This window comes from Mandrillus leucophaeus, unplaced genomic scaffold (assembly GCF_000951045.1).
Source record: "Mandrillus leucophaeus isolate KB7577 unplaced genomic scaffold, Mleu.le_1.0 Scaffold863, whole genome shotgun sequence".
NCBI classification, from domain to species: Eukaryota; Metazoa; Chordata; class Mammalia; order Primates; family Cercopithecidae; genus Mandrillus; species Mandrillus leucophaeus.
In genome coordinates, this window is record NW_012109397.1 from 953,461 (window position 1) to 973,041 (window position 19,581).

Sequence of the window (19,581 nt, forward strand, 5' to 3'; positions counted from 1 at the left end):
ACAGAGCGAGACTCCGTCTCAAAAAAAAAAAAAAAAGAAAGAAAGAAAAGAAAAGACTAAGTTTGCAACTAAGTTTGCAAGCTCATAGATATGGACAAACAGTGCAAATCAACATTTCAAAAAAAGTTTAATGAGATTCTCATCCTGATATAAAAGTTTCAATTTCAATTTCGGTGGCCTATATGAACTTTCCATGTTCACACATAAATCAATTTGGTGGGAAACCCAGCTAAACCTGCTTTTGTGACAATACTTGGCTCTTTTTAGTATGATTATGGATGAACATATGAACCATAATATCTCCTAGATACCAAATACCAGAGAGTCCTACAGAAAGTCTTTCCAAGAGCTACAAATATGAAATGCCAAAACTCAAACCACATCTAATTACAGCTTTCCACCTTCTCTTAATCTCCATACATGTATATATTTTCCCATCATTTTAGCCAGTAAATTTTGAAGGAAAATAAAGGTTCATATGAATCAATTTTCAAGAGTATTTATTTTATTTCTTTGTTAGAAATTTAAAATTTCTGGCAAGAGTTTGAATGCCATTTCCCTCCTGAATTGCAAAAACAGAAGAAAAATCCCATCTTCCTCCAGGGCAGTTAAGTCCTGTTATTGAGCAATTTTACTGATCTTGATTTATACTCTAAGAGTAGAGGAGGGAAAATGATGAATAGAGCATATTAACAATGACGTAAAGGTACAGAGAAAAAGGAGGACATTTTAGCAAAGTGTCTTGCGCAGAGGTAGTGCTAAGATAAATTTTCTTTAGATTTCTGCCAGAAACTTGGAAACCTTGAAGTAGAGAAGTAACTTCCTTTCTTACCACTATGTTTCACAAGTTGTCCAACCCAGATCAGTAGATACAAAGAGTTGTTAGTCAAGTAGTTGTAATTTTCTGGAAATAAAAAATCTTTAGCTAAAGTCCATCCCTTTGGTCTGCCATTGTTGAGTTCTTTTTTCAATTGTGAATCAAGGCACAGGTAAGAAATGCCTTAAAATGAAGCAGAGTCCACAAACTATGACTTATCCACAGAGAATGGTCCCCACAAGTTCTGTTACCTAATTGAAAACTACTTATGATGGCTAACTGCTAAGTAGCATTTCCGAACATTTTAGAAAGTGACATTAAGAAAATGTTTCGGTGGGGCGCGGTGGCTCACACCTGTAATCCCAGCACTTTGAGAGGCTGAGGCGGGTGGATCACCTGAGGTCAGTAGTTTGAGACCAGCCTGACCAGTATGGTGAAATCCCATCTCTATGAAAAACACAAAAATTAGCCAGGCATGGTGGCAGGTGCCTATAATCCCAGCTATTTGGGAGGCTGAGGCTGGAGGATTGCTTGAACCCGGGAGGTGGAGGTTGCAGTGAGCCAAGATCACACCACTGCACACCAGCCTAGGTGACAGAGCAAGACTCCATCTCAAAAAAAAAAAAGAAAGAAAGAAAATGTTTTAAACTTGAGTCAATCCCTAAAACTGCATTCCTAGTCAAGTCGAAGCTTTAAAATAAATACTCATGAAGAAAATTAGGAGAACCATCAGGAAAGAAAGTAGACAAAATACCAGCGTCTGGTCCTATGTGATAACTGTAAACTTGGGAGAACGTGTCACAAAGAAGGATGATCTATAACACATCCTCTGGAACTTGTATTTTGTCCCTCTTTCTTGTACATCTGAGTTTCAGACTCTCATGCAAGCAAAGGCTTCACTCTCCATTTCCATCATAATCTGAAACTGGTTTCCTGTTGGCATCACTAAAGACCCATTATCAAATATTTCAACATTTACCTTTATTCATGATTCATAAATATACACACTGAAGAAGAAAGATCAGCCTCCAACGCTTCCAAGATAAAGATGTCAAAGAGCTTTCATTGATAAAATTTGCAATTCAAATATAGAAACAATATTCATTTACTGATGACATTTAGAGACGTCTCCCATGAAGGTAAGGTTGTACTTTAAGTATTTTTCTCTCTCAGGAATGCATAACTTCTGGCATTATGAACGTTTAGAAATGATTTGCTTCTCCATTCATAAAGTTCACTTAACTGACGTATGACATCTTTTTCCAAGAGGGGTCCTAAAAGTCATTGTGCACACGGAGGCAGGTATATATTTGCATTTGATAAGCACAACCATGATTGTTTCTAAGAAATGTGATAAAGAAGAAAACTCAGAAACTTCTCCTAAGGGCATTCTAAATATGCTTAATTTCTGGAGGAACACACATTCTGTGGGAGTCTCTAACTCCAGCCCACTTGTAAATGGCTTAGTTTGTCCTTGCAGAAGGCAAGCATTTAAGAACAAAATGGAACTGACGGTGCACGTCACCATTTGGCTTACAAATGAGCAACTGCCACTCTGTCCTAACAAGTAAAGCTGATCAACTGAAAAATCAACAAGTCTTTTTAGATGCATCAGAGAAAGGTATACACTGTCTCAGACATTGGAGAGACAGCAGGTAGACTTAGACAATCACAACTTACCAGAGCAAAAGCCCAGTAGCAGAAACCTCTGCTAGAACCAGTCAGTGAAAGGTTAAGAAAATCTGACTGTAAAGAATGAATTGCTGAAACCTCAGCCTGGACGACTCTGAGTTTAAAATTCCAGAAGACCCAATCATAGAAGGCCCCTAGATTTTGTGAGTTTTACCTCCAGGAGCTCCATGGGTTCTCACAGTGAAAACTGGAGAAAAATCTTCTTATACTTCTGGCAGAGGGGGAGGGAAAATAATTATCTTGAAATATACCAGAGCATTCTGCTCTTAACAAGATCTTCCCTCAGGGGAAACTGGTTAACCAGAGCCTAACTTGTTGGGGTTTTATCAAAGCCTAATCTACCTGTGGAAGGAAAATACCAAATTTCAGCCATTTCTAGCCATCCTGTCTTATTTGGGGGAAGAGATAATGAGAAACACTAATGAAGTTCATAGTCCAAGGCACAGGCTTACTGAAAGACTGAGATCTACCAAAGGACTATAGAGCCTTCCCCTTCCCATATGTATTCCTTAGTACCACATTACTAATGGCCTATTTAGCACAATTCTGTTCACTCAGTACAACATGTCTACCTTTCAAACTACAGGACATGTTAAAAGGCAAAAAACGGTTTAAAGAAACTGAACAACCATCAGAATCAAAATCAGACGTAATAGAAATGTTGAAATGATTGGACCAAGAGTTTTAAAATACTATGATTAACATGTTAAGGAACTTAATAAAAAAGGAGACAATATTCAAAACAGAAGGAAAATGTAAGCAGAAAAATGGAAATTGTTAGAAAAATAAAAAATAAATGCTAGAGATTAAAAACACTGTAACAAAAATGAAGAATGTCTTTGACGAGCTAATTAGTAGATTAGACATGGTTAAAGAGAGAATCTTTGATCTTGAGGATTTTGCAAAACAAACTTGAAAAACAGAAAGCCAAAGAGAAAAAAAGGACTGAAAAAAGAAAACTCTGAACAGAATATCCAAGAACTTTGGGACAACTACAAAAGGCATAACATATTAGAAAGAGCAGAAAGAGGCAAAAACACCAGAAGGAATATTTGAAACAATACTGAGAATTTCTCCAAATTAATGTCAAATACCAAATTATAAATATAGGAAGCTCAAAGAACATCAAGCAGGAGATATGCTTAAAAAAACTCCTATATCTACGCATATCATCTTTAAACTTCAGAAAACCTTGAAAGAAACCAGATGAAAAATGTATCTCACCTTTAAAGAAGCAAAGATGAGAAGCATCTGACTTCTCGGAAACTGTGCAAGCAAGAACTTAAATATTTAACTAAATATTCAAGTGAACTAAAATATTTAAAGTAAACTAAATATTTAAAGTGTTAAGAGAAAAAACCCACCCACCTAAAATCCTGCACCCTACTAAATTATATTTCAAAAGTGAAGGAGAAATAAAGACTGTCTCAGAAAACAAAAATGGAGGGAATTTGTTTGTTACCAGTAGCCATGCCTTATGAAAAATGTTACAAATTCTTCAGAGAGAAGGGAAATGATACTGGTCAAAAACTTAGATCTACATAAAAAAGAATAGCACTTGAGAACGAATAAGGGAAAGTAAATAAAAACCTTTATTTTTCTTATTCTTAGTTGATCTAACAGATTACAGTTGTTAATAATTACAATATTGGATTCAATTATGTATGCTCATGTATAAGTAAAATGAATGAATATGTGATCCAAGAGACGGGAGGGAAGAATTAGAGATATTTTATACAAGGTACTTGCACTGCTTGTGAAGTAGCATATTATTTGAAAATAGACTTGGATTAGTTGTAAATGTATAGTGCAGCTCTAGCACAACCACTAAAATAAATTTTAAAAGCAGCATGATTTATATGCTAAAAATAAGAGAAAACAGAACCATGTAAAATGCTTCATTCGAAACCAAAAGGCAAAAAAGTGGGAAAGACAAAGACAGCAACAGACAACAAAGGTAATGAATAATAAACAGTAACAAATATGGTAGATATCGATTCAACTAAGCAGTCACTATAACAATTATCTAAATATACCAATTAAAAGACAGAGATTATAAGAGTGCATCAAGAAACGAGACCCAACTACATGCCATCTACAAGAAACATGCTTTAAATAAAAAGAAAATATAGATTGTAAGTAAAGGGTTAGAGAAAGGTATATAAGTGGTTGCAGTGATCTTAAATTTCAGACTGAGCAGAGTTCAGAGCAAGGATAGTTATGAAGGATACATGGTGTATTACATAATGAAAAAATGATTTAATACTCCAGGAAAACACAAAATCCTTAATGTGCATGTACGTAACAAGACAGTATTAAAATATGTGAGACAAAAATGGATAGAACTACAAGGAAAAATAGATTTATTCACAACTAGATTTGAAGACTTTAGCATTCGTCCATCAGAAATGAACAGAGGGATTTTGGGTCAAGATGGCTCACTAGAAGTAGCTAGTTTGTGCTTCTCTGACAGAGAAGACATAGAGTGGCAAGTAAAGACTAGCTCCTCAACTAGATCATCCAGGAGAACATGTTTAGAATCATCAAGTAAGTAATGAGAGCCATTTAGAGTGGAGAAGAGTGAGAAAGGATAGCTGCCCACTAGGGATGAAGTGGAGCCAAGGCAGGGTCCCCACCAAGGGGAACATTAAGTGAGCAAGAGTGCCTGAGGACCCACACTTCTTCCATGGACCTTTGCAATCCTGGGCACAGGAGATCCCCCTGGCCTCCCCTCAGGTCCTCCAGACTGACATGGAGAGCTACATGGAGTCTGGGCAGAGCCGCTGTTCAGGCCCATGAGGAACCTCAAGGGCTTTAGATTCCTGAACACCATGGCACCAGCTGTCTTAGCTGCACCAAGAAGGGAAGCCAGGCTCTCTTGCAACCACAGTGCTGAGGAGCAGACAGACTACAGGCCTCACTTCCATCAACACCTTGCTGGGCAAAGCCGACTGACCTGGGACCCAGACACAGCCACCCCACCTCCACCTGGGCACTAGGGCCAGTAGCCACTCTGCATTTCTCTGGGATACTGATCCCAGAGGTAACCAACAGGCCTGTCCTTTTTGACACTGCTGCAGCCCCCACCCCTACTACCCTCAGGCTGCAGTTAGAGCAAAGAGACTAAGACTTGTAGGCCTCCAGTAAACCACAGTTGCCTTATGGAAAAGTGGTCAGACTGTTTTCCACACGGGTCCCTGTCTCTGCTACTCCTCACTGAGCAGCACCTCCTGACCTGGGTCTACAGCATAACCTCCCTGCCCCAACCTGAGTACTTCAGTTGGTGGTGGCTCTGCATTTCTCTGGGGAGGAAATCCCAGAGACAACCCAGACTCTCAGCCATTGCTGCTACAGAGGAACTACCCTTGCTGCCCTTGGGCTGGAAGGAGAATAAAGACCCTGATCACTTTGCTCCTTTACCAGGCAGGGCCCCCAGATTGGGCTTGTAGTACGGCCACCCCACCCCAGTGAACATTCCCATTGGAAGTGGCTTTGTGTCTGTCCATCGTGGAGTTCCCAGAGGTAACTGACAGCCGCTCTGCCACTGCTGTAGCAGCAGAACCTTCCCTTACTAGTGCTACCCGGTCCCCTACCATCAGTCTGTGGAAGAGCAAAATGACTGAGTGCTTTACTCGCTCCTCCAGCATAACCCAGCTGCCCTAGGAAGGAGAGGCCAGACTGTCTTCCCCATGAACCCTCTGACATCCCTGCTCTTTACCAGGCAGCTTGGGCTTGCAATGCAGCCACTCCACACTGGGCTGATCATTCTAATTGACAGCAGTTCTATGCTTCTCTTGGGTGGAGCCCCAAGAGACAAGTGAAAGGGCCTCCGTCATTGCCACTGTCAAGGTCCCCATCCCTGCTGCCCCCCAGCTGGGGAAGGAACAAAAAGCCTGAGCTTGCCCCAGGGCTGTGATGCACAGCCCCAGAGGGCCAAGCTGAGATCTGTGACAAGCACCCATGTAGGAGAGGAGCCTACACGCTCAGCACTGAGAAGGGGCATGGATGCAAACACAAGGAAATACAGAGGAATCAAGTGGCTAAGAGCCTGTCTACTGGTCATTACTCTTAAGCACCATATACTGGATTAGAGCCCAAATTTCAACACCAAAAATACTATGCTAATATAGACCTCTGTGAAACCAAGGACTAGAATTCAGCCACAAAAAAAGACCCTGCACAAAGCCTTGGCCCTCTGGAAACATCCAGAAATGAAGCTAACTGACCAGGCTCAAATTACACCCCAGTTAAAGAAACATCAGCCCACACGGATGCGAACAAACCAGAACAAGAACCCTGGCAACTCTAAAATCAGGAGTGTCTCCTTATGTCCAAACTGCCATACTAGCTCCCCAGTAGTGGCTGTTAACCAGAATGAAATGGCTGAAATGAAAGACCTAGAATTGAGGATCTGGATAGCAACAAAGATCATCGAGATTCAAGAGGAAGTTGAAACCCATTCCAAGAAATCTAAAGAATCCAGTAAAATGATTCAAGAGAATGAAAGATAAAATACCCATTTTAAGAAAGAATCAAAGTGAGCTGATAGAACTGAAAAACTCACTGTATAAATTTTGTAACACATTTGGAAGTATTAACAGCAGAATAGATCAAGATGAGGAAAGAATACCAGAGCTTGAAGAGTGGTTCTTCGAATTAACTCAGTCAGACAAAAATAAGGGAAAAAGAACTAAAAAAAATAAACAAAATCTCTGAGAAAAATGGGATTATGTAAAGAGATAAAATCTATGACTCATTGGCATTCCTGAAAGACAGGGAGAAGAAGCAAGCAAATTGGAAAGCATATTTGAGGATACTGTGCATGAAAATTTCTTCGACCTTACTACAGGGGTTGACATTCAAATTCAGAAAATTCAGAGAAGAAAACCCTTGCAAGACACTATATAAGACAACCATCCCCAAGACACATAGTCATCAGATTCTTCAAGGTCAATGCAAAAGAAAATATATTAAAGGCAACTAGAGAGAAGGGGCAGGTCACCTACAAAGGGAAACTCATCAGACTAACAGAAGATTTTTCAGCAGAAACACTGCAAGCCAGAAGATGTTGGGGGCCTAATAAAGAATCCTTAAAGAAAAGAAATTTCAACCAAGAATTTCATATCCAGCAAAACTAAGCTTCATAAATGAAGGAGAAATAAAATCCTTTACAGACAAGCAAATGCTAATGGAATTTGTAACCACCAGACCTGACTTACAAGAGGTCTTTAAGGAAGGGCTAAGCAGAAATGAAAGACCATTACCAGACACCACACAAACATACTCAAGTACATAGACTACTGACTCTATAAATCAAATACACAATGATGTCTACATAACAACCAGCTAACAACACGATGACAGGGTCAAATCCATACATATCAATATTAACCTTGAACATAAACAGGCTAAATGTCCCACTTAAAAGGCACCGAGTGGTAAGCTGGATAAAGAAGCAAGACCTAAATGTATGCTTTCTTCGAAGAGACCCATCTCACATGCAAGAACACCCATAGACTCAAAGCAAAGGGATGGAGAAATATCTATTAAGAAACGGAAATCAGAAAAGAGCAGGGGCTGTTATTCTTATCTTAGACAAAACAGACTTTAAGCCAACAATGATCAAAAATGACCAAAAAAAAAGGGCATTACATAATGATAAAAGGTTTGATTCAACAAGATGTAATTATCCAACCAATGGAACACGTTAGAAAACACAGAAATAAAGCTGTACACTTACAATGATCTGATCTTTGACAAAGCAGACAATAACAAGCAGGAAAGGACTCTATTCAATAAATGGTGCTGGGATGACTGGCTAACTGTGTGCAGAAGATTGAAACTGGACCCCTTTTTTCACCATATACAAAAATCAACTTGAGATGGATTAAAGACTTAAATGTAAAACCTAACACTACAAAAATTCTAGAAGAAAACCTAGCAAATACCATCCTGCATATCAGTCTTGGCAAAGATTTCATGACAGAGACTCCAAAAGCAATTGCAAAAAAATTCAAAAGTTGACAAGTGGGACCTCATTAAACTAAAGATCTTCTGCACAGCAAAATAAACTCTCAACTGAGTAAACAGACAGCCTATAGGATGGGAAAAATATTTGCAAACTATCAAAGAAAGGTCTAATATCTAAAATCTATAAGAAACTTAAATAAATTAACAAGCAAGAAACAAATAGCCCCATTAAAAAAATGAGCAAAGGACAGGAACAGACATATCTCAAAAGATGACGTACACATGGCCAACAAGCATATGAAAAAATGCTCTATATCACTAATCATTAGGGAAATGCAAATCAAAACCACAATGATACACCATCTCATACCCATTAGAATGGCAATTATTAAAAAGTTAAAAAACAGCAGATACTGGTGAGGTTGCAGAGAAAGAGAATGCTAATATACTGCTGGTGAAAATGTAAATTAGTTCAGCCACTGTGGAAAACAGTCTAGAGATTTCTTAAAGAAGTTAAAATAGAACAACCATTCAACCCAGCAATCCCATTACTGGCTACATATCCAATAGAATATAAATCATTCTACCATAAAGACACATGCACCCATATGTTCATCACAGCACTATACACAGTATCAAAGACACAGAATCAACCTAAATGCCTGACAATGGTGGAGTGAATAAAGAAAATATGATACAAATACACATGGAATACTATACAGCCATAAAAAAGAAGGACTGCATCTTTTGTGGCAACATGAATGAAGCTGGTGGCCATTATCCTAAGTGAATTACAACAGGAACAGAAAACCAAATACGACATGTTCTCACTCATAAGTGGGAAATAAATACTGACACAAAGAAGGGTATAATAGATATTAGGGCTTACTTAAGGTGAAGGGTGAGGATTGTAAAACTACCTATTGGGTATCACGTTGATTGCCAAGGTGACAAAATTATCTGTATACCAAATCCCCACAATATGCACCTTACCCATGTAACATACTTGCACCTGTATCCCTTGAACCTAAAAAAAAATTGGAAGATAAATAAATGAACAGATCTAGCAGGCAGAAAATCTGTAGACATAGTTGAAGTCAGCAGGACATTAATCAATTGGACATCATTGACATCTATAGACTACTTTATCCAATAAGAGCAGATTGCAAATTCTTTCCCAGCTCATGTGGAATATTCACCAAGATAGACCACATTCTGGGCTATAAGACTGACCTTAACAAATTTAAAATAATAGAAGTCATACAATTTCTACTCTTAGGTCATATGGATTAAACTAGAAATCAATAACAGAAAGATAGCCGGAAAATACCAAAAGAACTGGAGATTGAATAATATACCTCTAAATAACACATGAGTTAAGAAAGAAATCTCAAGAGAAACTAAAAACGTTTTGAATGAATGAAAATAAAAATAAAATTTATTAAAATTTGTGAGACAAGAGTGAAAGTGGTGCTCAAAGGGAAATTCAGAGCATTGGATTTCAGAAAAGAATCAGAAATTATATATATCAGAAAGCAATAAAGATCTAAACTCAATATTCAAAGCTTCCTTCTTAGGAAACTGGAAAAAGAAGAGCAAACTAAATCCAAAAGTAAGCAGAAGAAAATAATGAAAGAGCAGAAATTAATGAAATTAAAATCAGGTAATCAATATAGAAATTCAACAAAGCCAAATCCGGTTCATTGAAAAGATTAATAAAATAGATGAGCCTCTAGCTAGGCTAACAAAAAAAAAAAAAGGAGAGAAGATACAAAGTATTGATACTGGAAATCAAAGAGAGGATGTCACTACAGATTCTGTGAACATTCAAGGATAATAAAGAAATATCAGGAGCAAATCTATGCCCCCAAATTTGATAACATAGATGAAATGGACCAATTCCCTGAAAAACACAGTCAGCTAAAACCCACACTAGAAGGAACAGACAATTTGAATAGGCCTTTATCTACTAAAGAATTTGAATTAATAATCAATAACCTCCCCAAACAGAAATCACCAGGCCCAGATGGGCTCACCAATGAACAAAACAGTTTAGGAAAAAATTTTACCAATTCTCTAAAATCTCTTTCAGAAAGCAGAAGTAGAAGGAATATTTCCTAACTCCATTTTGTGAGACTAGCATTACCCTAAGAACAAAACCAGGCAAAGACATTACAAACAAAGAACACCAACAGATCAACTACAGAGCAATACTTCTCAAAAATATAGATGCAAAAATGCTGAACAAAGTATCAAAATCAATACCAACAATGTACAAAAGGAATTATAACTACAGTCAAGGGGTGTTTATTCCAGGTATGCAAGGCTGATTCAACATTTGGAAATCAGTTAACATAATCTATCACATCAACAACTAAAGAAAAAAAATTACGTGATCATATCAATAGGTGTAGGAAAAGAATTTGACAAAATCCAACATTCAGTCATGATAAAAAACTCTCAGTAAACTAGGAATGAAGGTAATTTCCTCAACTTGATAAAGAACATTTACAAAAACCTGTAGCTAACATATACCTAATGGTGAGAAACCAGAAGCTTTCCCAGTAAAATCCGAAGAAAGGCAAGGATGAGCCCTCTTACCGCTGCTTCTCAATATCATGCTGGAAGTTCTGGCTAATGCAATAAGATAAGAAATGGAAATAAAAGACATGCAGATTAAAAACAAAGAAATAAGACTGTCTTTGTTCACAGATGACATGATAACTATAAAGAAAATCTAAAAGATTCAACAAAAAAGCTCCTAGATCTGATAGTCAAGTATAGCAAGATTGTGGAATACATGGTTAATATTCAAAAGTCAACTGCGTTTCTCTACATTGTCAGTGAACCGGAGAAATTTAAAGTTAAAAAGCCATTACCATTTACATTTGCACTTCCAAAAATGAAACACCCAGTTATCAATCTAACAAAATGCCCAAGATGTATATGAGGAAAACTACAAAACTCTGACAAAGGATATCAAAAAACTAAACAAATGGAGAGGTATTCCATGTTCAAGGATAGGAAGACTGTATATCCTCAAGATGTCAGTTATTTCCAATTTGATTCAATTCAATCCAAATCAAAGTTCCAGCAAGTTATTTAATGGGTATCAACAAACGAATTTTAAAGTTTACATGGAGTGGAAGAAATCCATAGTAGCCAACTCAATATTAAAGACTGACACTGAAAAATATTGGAGAGCTGACACCACCTGACTTCAAGACTTACTATAATGTTACAGGAATCAAGACACTACTGTGTTGCTAAAAGAATAGACAAATAGATCAATGGCACATAACAGAGAGTCCAGAAATAGGCCTATATAAATAGAGTGAGCTGATCTTTGATAAAGGAGTAAAACACAATAAAATGGAGCAATGGCCTCTTTTCAAAAAACAGTGCTGGAATAACCTGAAATCCACTTATAAAAAAAGTGAATCTAGACACACTCTTTCTTCACAAAAAGGTGGATGGATCATGAGGTCAGGAGTTCGAGACCAGCTTGGCTAACATGGTGAAAGCCCGTCTCTACTAAAAATACAAAAATTAGCCGGGCGTGGAGGCATGCACCTGTAATCCTAGCTACTCAGGAGGCTGAGGCAGCAGAATTGCTTGAACCCAGGAGGCAGAGGTTGCAGTGAGCCGGATCGTGCCACTGCACCCCAGCCTGGGTGACAGAGCGAGACTCTGTCTCAAAAAGAAAAAATTAATTCACAATAAAGCATAGACCTGAATTAAAAATGCAAACCCATAAAAATCCTAGAAGATTATGATAAAAGAAATCTAGGTGACCTTAGGTGTAGCAATGACTTTTCAGACAAGATGCTAAAGACATGATCTATGAAAGAAAGAATTCATAAGCTGGGCTTCATTAAAATTAAAATGTATTTTTAAAAATATATAAGTAGATAATTTATTTGGGCCAAGCTTCAGGATTGCAATCCAGGAGCATAGATTCAAGTTGCCCTAAATATATACTCCCAAAATTAAACCTCAGTTCGGTGAAAGACAATGTCAAGAGAATGAGAAGATAAGCCACAGACTGGGGGAAAACATTTGCAAAACATTATCTGATAAAGGAATCGTATCCAAAATAGACAAGGAACTTTTAAAAGATAATAGGAAAACAGACAATTTCCAATTAAAAATGGGAAGACCTGAGTAGAGACTCCCCAAAGATGTATGATGGCAAGTAGTCATATAAAAAGATGCTTAGCATTTTATATTATTAGGGAATTGCAAATTACAACAACAATGAAATACCTCTATACACCTATTAGAATGGCCAAAACCCACAACACTGACAGCAACAAGTGCTGGTAAGGGTGTAGAGCAACTGGAACTCTCATTCATTGCTGATGGAAATGCCAAACGGTACAGCTACTTTGGAAGACAGTTTGGCAGCTTCTTACTTAACTAAACATACCCTTATCATACGATCCAGCAATCATGTTTCTTGGCATTTCCTCAACAGATTTGAAAACGTTTGTTTACACAAAAACCTGCTCATGTGTATTTATAGCAGCTTAATCCATAATTACCAAAATTTGGAAGGAACCAAATTTGGATGTCCTGCAATAGGTAAATGGATAAATGGTAATGCATCCGGACAGTGAAATATTATTCTGCACTAAAAAAGAAATGAACTATCAAACTGTAAAAAGACAGAGGAAACTCAGATTTGTATTATGAAATGAGAGAAGCTAATTTGAAAAGGCAGCATACTGTATCATTACAGCTATATGATATTCTGAAAAAGGCAAAACCATGAAGACAGTAAAAATAGTAGTGGTTGACAGGGATTTGGGGGAAGGAAGAATACATATGCAGAAGACAGGGGACGTTTAGCCAGTGCAACTATTCCGTATGATACAATGGTGGGTATGTGTCATCGTCCATTTGTCAAAACCCATAGAATGTATAAAACCAAGAGTGAAATCCAATAAACTATGGACTTTGAGTGATAATGTGTTAAGGTATGTTCATGAATTGTAACAGATGTATCATTGTGTTGCAGGATGTCTATCGTGGGGTGGTTGTGCGTGTGTAGTGACAAGGGACTTAAAAATAAAGTTTTAAAAAAATCAATTTTTTAGTCACACTAGCCTCATTCAAGGCACAATAGCCACATGTAACTACTGGGCACCATTTGGATAGTCTAGGTGAAAAAAAAGTTGATTATTTATCTTTAGAAGCACTCTTAATAAGAGTTACACATCCATTTTGAGAAGAATCATTATGATTATGGTTCATTCTGTACTTTTTATGTCCCACCCATATAGTTCTGTTACTCTAAAAATTTGTTAAAAATAAAAAATAAGGAAAAACTAAAGCATATTTCGAGTTACTGGAGTGTTTGATGTCTAGGGCCCAACTAGACTGTGCTTTTTCACAGTCTTTTGTTGATATTCAGGACAAGATTTAGTCCAAGCACTTTCCACAATATTATACCACCAATACACCTAGATTTTTTTCCCAAATGTGATCACTATTATGAAGAGTCACTGGAACATCTCCCTAATATCAAACACAGAGAAAAAAATGAAAAAAGTATTTTGAGTATTCACTTATTCACATATTGAGAACAATGTTAATAAGGCATTCAGCTAATTTTTATCTCAATTTTTAGAGTCTTTTGATGATTATTGATAACATGTCAACTATAAATGGTTACAAAGAGACATGTAATAGTCTTTCCATTAAACAGATATATAGGTAGATAGATTTAATACAGTTCTTAGTGGCACCCAAAAGTTTATACAGTTTTTGCCCAACCTAATAATCTGTATAATCCTTTATCCATGCAATATCTCCAAGAAAATTTACTGAAAAATTCATCTATGAGATCACAACTTGCTGAAAAATTGGTAAGTTAGGAAGACTGTTTGGCCTTTATAAATCCAAAAAGTACATGAACTGGCTGAGTTCATCTTTCTTCTCCCATACATCCTCTAGCCATCTTGCTAGTTGTAGCGCTTCACCATGAAGTCAATCACACTACTTTTTTACTTTTCTTCCGGATAGTTAGAAACATGAAACCACACACAGGTTGTCTCTTCACAGCTGTGATCATCATGACACTGAAACTATAGATGCATTAGATTTGTAAATCCATATTAGTCCTAACAAGCAAGCCAGTTTGTGCCTGGCATTCACTATCACAAACTTTAAGGAAATACCAGAAAAGTTGCTCTAGTGACCAACAAAAACATTCATGTAAGGATTGATTTTGTCACACAGCACAAGGACTTAAAAAGACATGATCATTTCTAACATTGAAAGACAATAGAGATTTCCTTTATTTATTGTCATAAATGCATATTTCTCTATTCATACAACTTAAAATTGGAGAAGGGAAAACAGACCCTGAATGAGATAAATTTTGATTTCTGTTTCCAGTGGGTTTCAAAAACAAAACAAGAGAAAAGGGCTTATGTGATTGTTGGGGAATCCTTTTGACTTGTAAATGTGTCTTTAATGTACACATTTTTATGCATTATTGCATTATATTTTTAAAAATACTGCTTGTAGAACACATCTTTCTGTTAAATAATAATTTGTTAAGCAGTAGGTATATATTTTTTCACTCCCAAGATGTTAAAACAAAATCCAAATATATAAATTTAGCAAAGTTGAAAGACAAACACACAAAATTAGTTGCATTTATAAACACAAACAACAAACAATCCAAAAAAGAAATGAAAACAAATTTACTTACAATATCATCAAAAAGAAAAAAATACCTAGAAATAAAATTAACCAAGAAAGTGAAAGACTTGCACACTGAAAACTATAAAACATTGCTGAAAGAAATTAAAAACAAATAAATGGAAAGACATCTCATGTTCATGGATTGGAAAATTTAGTATTATTAAGATATCAATACTACTTAAAGTATAGACTAAAGGTAATCTCTAGCAAAATCCAATCACTTTTTTAAAAAAAAATAGAAAAATTAACCCTAAAATTCATATGAAATCTCAAAGGATCCTCAAACAGCCAAAACAATCTTGAAAACTAGTAAATCTGGAGATCTTACATTTCCTGATTTCAAAACTTAGTACAAAACTAGAATAATCAAATGAGTGTGGTACTGGCTACAGACAGACATGTAGACCAAGAGAATAGAATAGAGAGCCCAGAAACAAAGCCCTGCACACGTGATCAATTGATTTTCAACAAGGGTGCCAAAACCATTCAATGGACAAAAGACAGTCCTTTCAACAGATGGTGCTGGGGAAACTGGATATACACATTCAAAAGAACAGGCTGAACATGGTGGCTCATACTACAGTCTCAACACTTTGGGAGGCCAAGTCAAGAGGATCACTTGAAGCCAAGAGTTCAAGACAAGCCTGGGCAACATAGTGACACCCCAAATCTACAAAAAAAAATTTTTTTTTAATTAGGTGGGCATGGTGGCATGTGCATATAGTTCCAGTTACTTGGGAGGTTGAGGTAGGAGAATCACTTGATCCTAGGAGATCAAGGCTACAGTGAGCTATGATCATGCCACTGCTCTGCAGCCTGGGCAACAGAGCAAGACTCTGTCTCTAATAATAATAATAATAATAATAATAATAACAATAATAAAGTTGGATGTTTACCTAACACCATATACAAAAATTAACTTAAATTGGATCAGACCCAAACATGATAGCTAAAATGCTAAAATTCTTAGATTGCTTTAACTGTTTAGCTTTTTAGCTTATTGTGATATATTTTGCTTATTGTAATGTGCTGATTAACTACTTATCTTTTTAACTTATTGTAATATCATTGTTTAGCTTTTTAGCTTATTATAATATAAAGATTATAGTATTACAATATTTTTAATAAAGCACCATTTAGGGTAGATCTAAGAACCTATGTGACAATAAGAGATGTCACTTGCTGCCTGGTAAATATTCATTGTCATTCCTTTCCACTATAAAACATGAAATTCTGAGTTTTGTTTAGATCTCAAAGTCCCTGAGCGTAAACTCAGTTCTCATGTCCTCACGCTTCATTAAGAACTACAAACTAATCAATTTTTGCGGGATTGAAGCCCCTTTTTTTGATTGAAGCTACTTAGGAGGCTGGAGTGCAGTGGTGTGATCTTGGCTCACTGCAACCTCCACCTCCTGGGTTCAAGCGATTCTCCTGCCTTGGCCTCCTGAGAAGCTGAACTACAGGTGTGTGCCACCACACCCAGCTATTTTGTGTTTTTAGTAGAGAAGCAGTTTCATTATGTTGGCCAGGATGGTCTCCATCTCTTCACCTTGTGATCCACCTGTCTCCGCCTCTCAAAGTGCTGGGATTACAGGTGTGAGCCACCGCACCCAGCCACCCTTTCAATAGACTGCAGGGTTTTCTACTTCTAATGTATTTGTGATAGTTTGCTGTAAACAAGACGGAGGGAAGTCTGGAGTGTCTTTCTTTTAATGAACCTGGCTGACCCTCTAATTGGACCTTGGTGGAGACGGTTACGTATGCACAGAGATGAGCTTTTATCAGCCACAGAGTCTTAAAAAGACCCTCCAGGATTTCTCTTTCTACAACATTCTGGAGAATAAACATCTTCTCTGGAATGTTTGCTTACAAATACTATATCAATTCTTGCTTTTAACAATCTTCTGAGAGTTGAATCCAAATAAAAGTTTGGTTATGGCTATCTTGTGCTTTTCCTTTTTTTGATGGAATTCATTTTTTTGGTTGTCCCTTTTGACATCAATCAAAAGAGGGATGTTACACTATGTTCTATTTTAGAATCATATTTGATTAGTAATAGTAGAATCCTCAACACTCTGTTGACTCAAGAATTTCCTGAAATTGGGAGGTTCGTTCCCGCTGTTTTGAATTTAGGTCTTTTTCAACTAGTATTTATGTTCAATAAACAACTTAACATAGCTGTTTTAACCTTCCTTATTATTCACGAAAGCAAAGACCACAGCTCTCAGCTTATGTGGGACAGCCAACCTGGAGGCTTTTCTCAAGGTTATTTTAAAATCTTCAGCTTTAAAAATTGTATTTGCTGAATAATTCAAATGCAGAATCTTATATGTCTATCACTTCCCAATGGGATCTTCCCAAGGCAATTCATGAAGCAGTTTGCAGCAGAAGATAAATTAAATTTTTTTTGAAAACTGTGAGTTATAAGATAAAGAGCACATCACTGTCACACACAATTAGGAGAGACAAAGATGTTACCTGCTTTAAACTTGTATTTAACAATTCTCTTCTCCTTTTTTTCCTTAGGGGAAGTGATTCAGTTAGACAAATTCTTAGTGGTAAAGCTCAGCAAAGACAGACGTCAGCCAGCTTTAGTTCAGTTGAACAATGTGGGGGTTAGGATGCTGATCCCCGCACAGTTGAAAATTCATGCATAACTTTTGACTCTCCCAAAACTTAACTACTGATAGCTTCCTGTTGACCAGAAGCCTAACCAATAACACAATTAACACATATTTTATATGTTCTGTGTATTATATACAACATTCTTAAAATAAAGTAAGCTAAGGAAAATAAAATGTTATTAAGAAAATCATAAGGGGGATGAGTGCAGGGGCTCACGCCTGTAATCCCAGCATTTTGGGAGGCTGAGGCAAGTGGATCACTTGAGGCCAGGAGTTCCAGACCAGCCTGGCCAACATGGCAAAACCCCATCTCTACTAAAAACAGAAAAATCAGTGGGCATGGGGCACACGCTTGCAATCCCAGCTATTCCGGAGGCTGAGGCAAGATAATTGTTTGAACCTGGGAGACAGAGGCTGCAGTAAGCCGAGATCGCACCACTGCACTCCAGTCTGAGTGACAGAGTGAGACTGTCTCAAAAAAACAAAGGAGGGAAGGAAGGAAGGAAGGAAGGAAGGCAGAAAGGAAGGAAGGAAGGAAGGAAGGAAATACCTGGAGGGGGCACTTTGTATTATTTTGTTTTGGGAAAGAAAAGAAGAAAGAAAAGAGAAACAAAATGAAATGAAAAGGAAAGAAAATCATAAAGAAGAGAAAATACATTTACTATTCATTAAGCAGAAGTGGATAATCATATAGGTCTTCATCCCCATCTTCACATTGAGGGGACTGAGGAGGAGGAGGAGGAGAAAGAGGAAGGGTTGGTCTTGCTGTCTCAGGGGTGGAAGAGGTGGAAGAAAATCTAAGTGTAAGTGAACCCATGCAGTTCAAACCTATGTTGTTCTAGGGCCAACTGCATTTTTAAAATAACTGCTTTGGAAGATCTGTGTGTATGTGTGTATATGATCTGAGAAATTAGAAGAAAAGAGGAATGAGGAGTAGAAAAATACCAACATTTCTGATGGTCAATTTCTTTTTAATTACAGAGAGAATTCAGTCTTCACCAAAGTTGGCTTAACTACTCATTTTCTCAGTAGACAATTTCTAAGTGTGGGGTTTGACTGATTTTTACAGAAAGAGAATAGAAGTCTTTCAAAATTGTTGGTAAGAATGATTCACCCTTCTTGCTTTTGTTAAGAAATAATTGTCAATGTTAAATTACATTAATTTTGCTGCCTGAAATGAGTTTTGAATACTTGCTATTTCTTTCTCAGTCAAAGGATATTTAAAATGATGCCGATGGAACTCACTGATTTTAACTACAATATTTGTTGAAAACAAATACGTATATCAAGGTTACTTCATATGTCTTTTTCAAACAAACTCTCTTCCTGTGGGTGGATGTTTAACAGAATTACAGTTAGGTATTGCCAAACTTCAAAGAAAGGAAGACTTACTCATCCTTTGGATGGAGAAAGGATTCATTTACCAAACCCACTTTGGTGATTGTAGATCTTTGACTGAATTGCCTTGGAGTCTAGATTTCCTTGATAAAGACTCATTCAAACTCAATAAATTACAAGAAAAAGAAAGAAAAATGGGGAGGAGGGAATGGGATCAATATTCTAAAAGTCTAGGATTCTAGTTCAGTTTAATTTTATACTCATATGATAAAGAAGAGAGGAGAAGCCTGGCTAGAAAGGTGGATGTTTATCACTCAGTTAATGTTTTTTTGTTTTTACCCAATTCATGTTCTTGAAGCTGCTATTTTTACTAACCTACAATAAGTGTAGAGAGGATGAACTATACTGATAATCCTATTTATTGAC

General features: G+C 36.9%; 1 protein-coding gene and 1 long non-coding RNA gene across 5 annotated transcripts in view; one reads left to right on the forward strand and one right to left on the reverse strand.

The window, feature by feature from the left end:
- SLC39A12 (solute carrier family 39 (zinc transporter), member 12) overlaps positions 1 to 19,581 on the reverse strand; it is a 107,688-nt gene that overhangs the window by 21,586 nt on the left and 66,521 nt on the right. The window lies entirely within an intron of this gene.
- The window catches only part of LOC105531087, a 10,210-nt gene continuing 9,511 nt past the window's right edge, over positions 18,883 to 19,581 (forward strand). The window contains exon 1 of the long non-coding RNA XR_001004736.1: positions 18,883 to 18,916. This is a non-coding gene — a long non-coding RNA (uncharacterized LOC105531087). The remainder of the gene's footprint in view (positions 18,917 to 19,581) is intronic.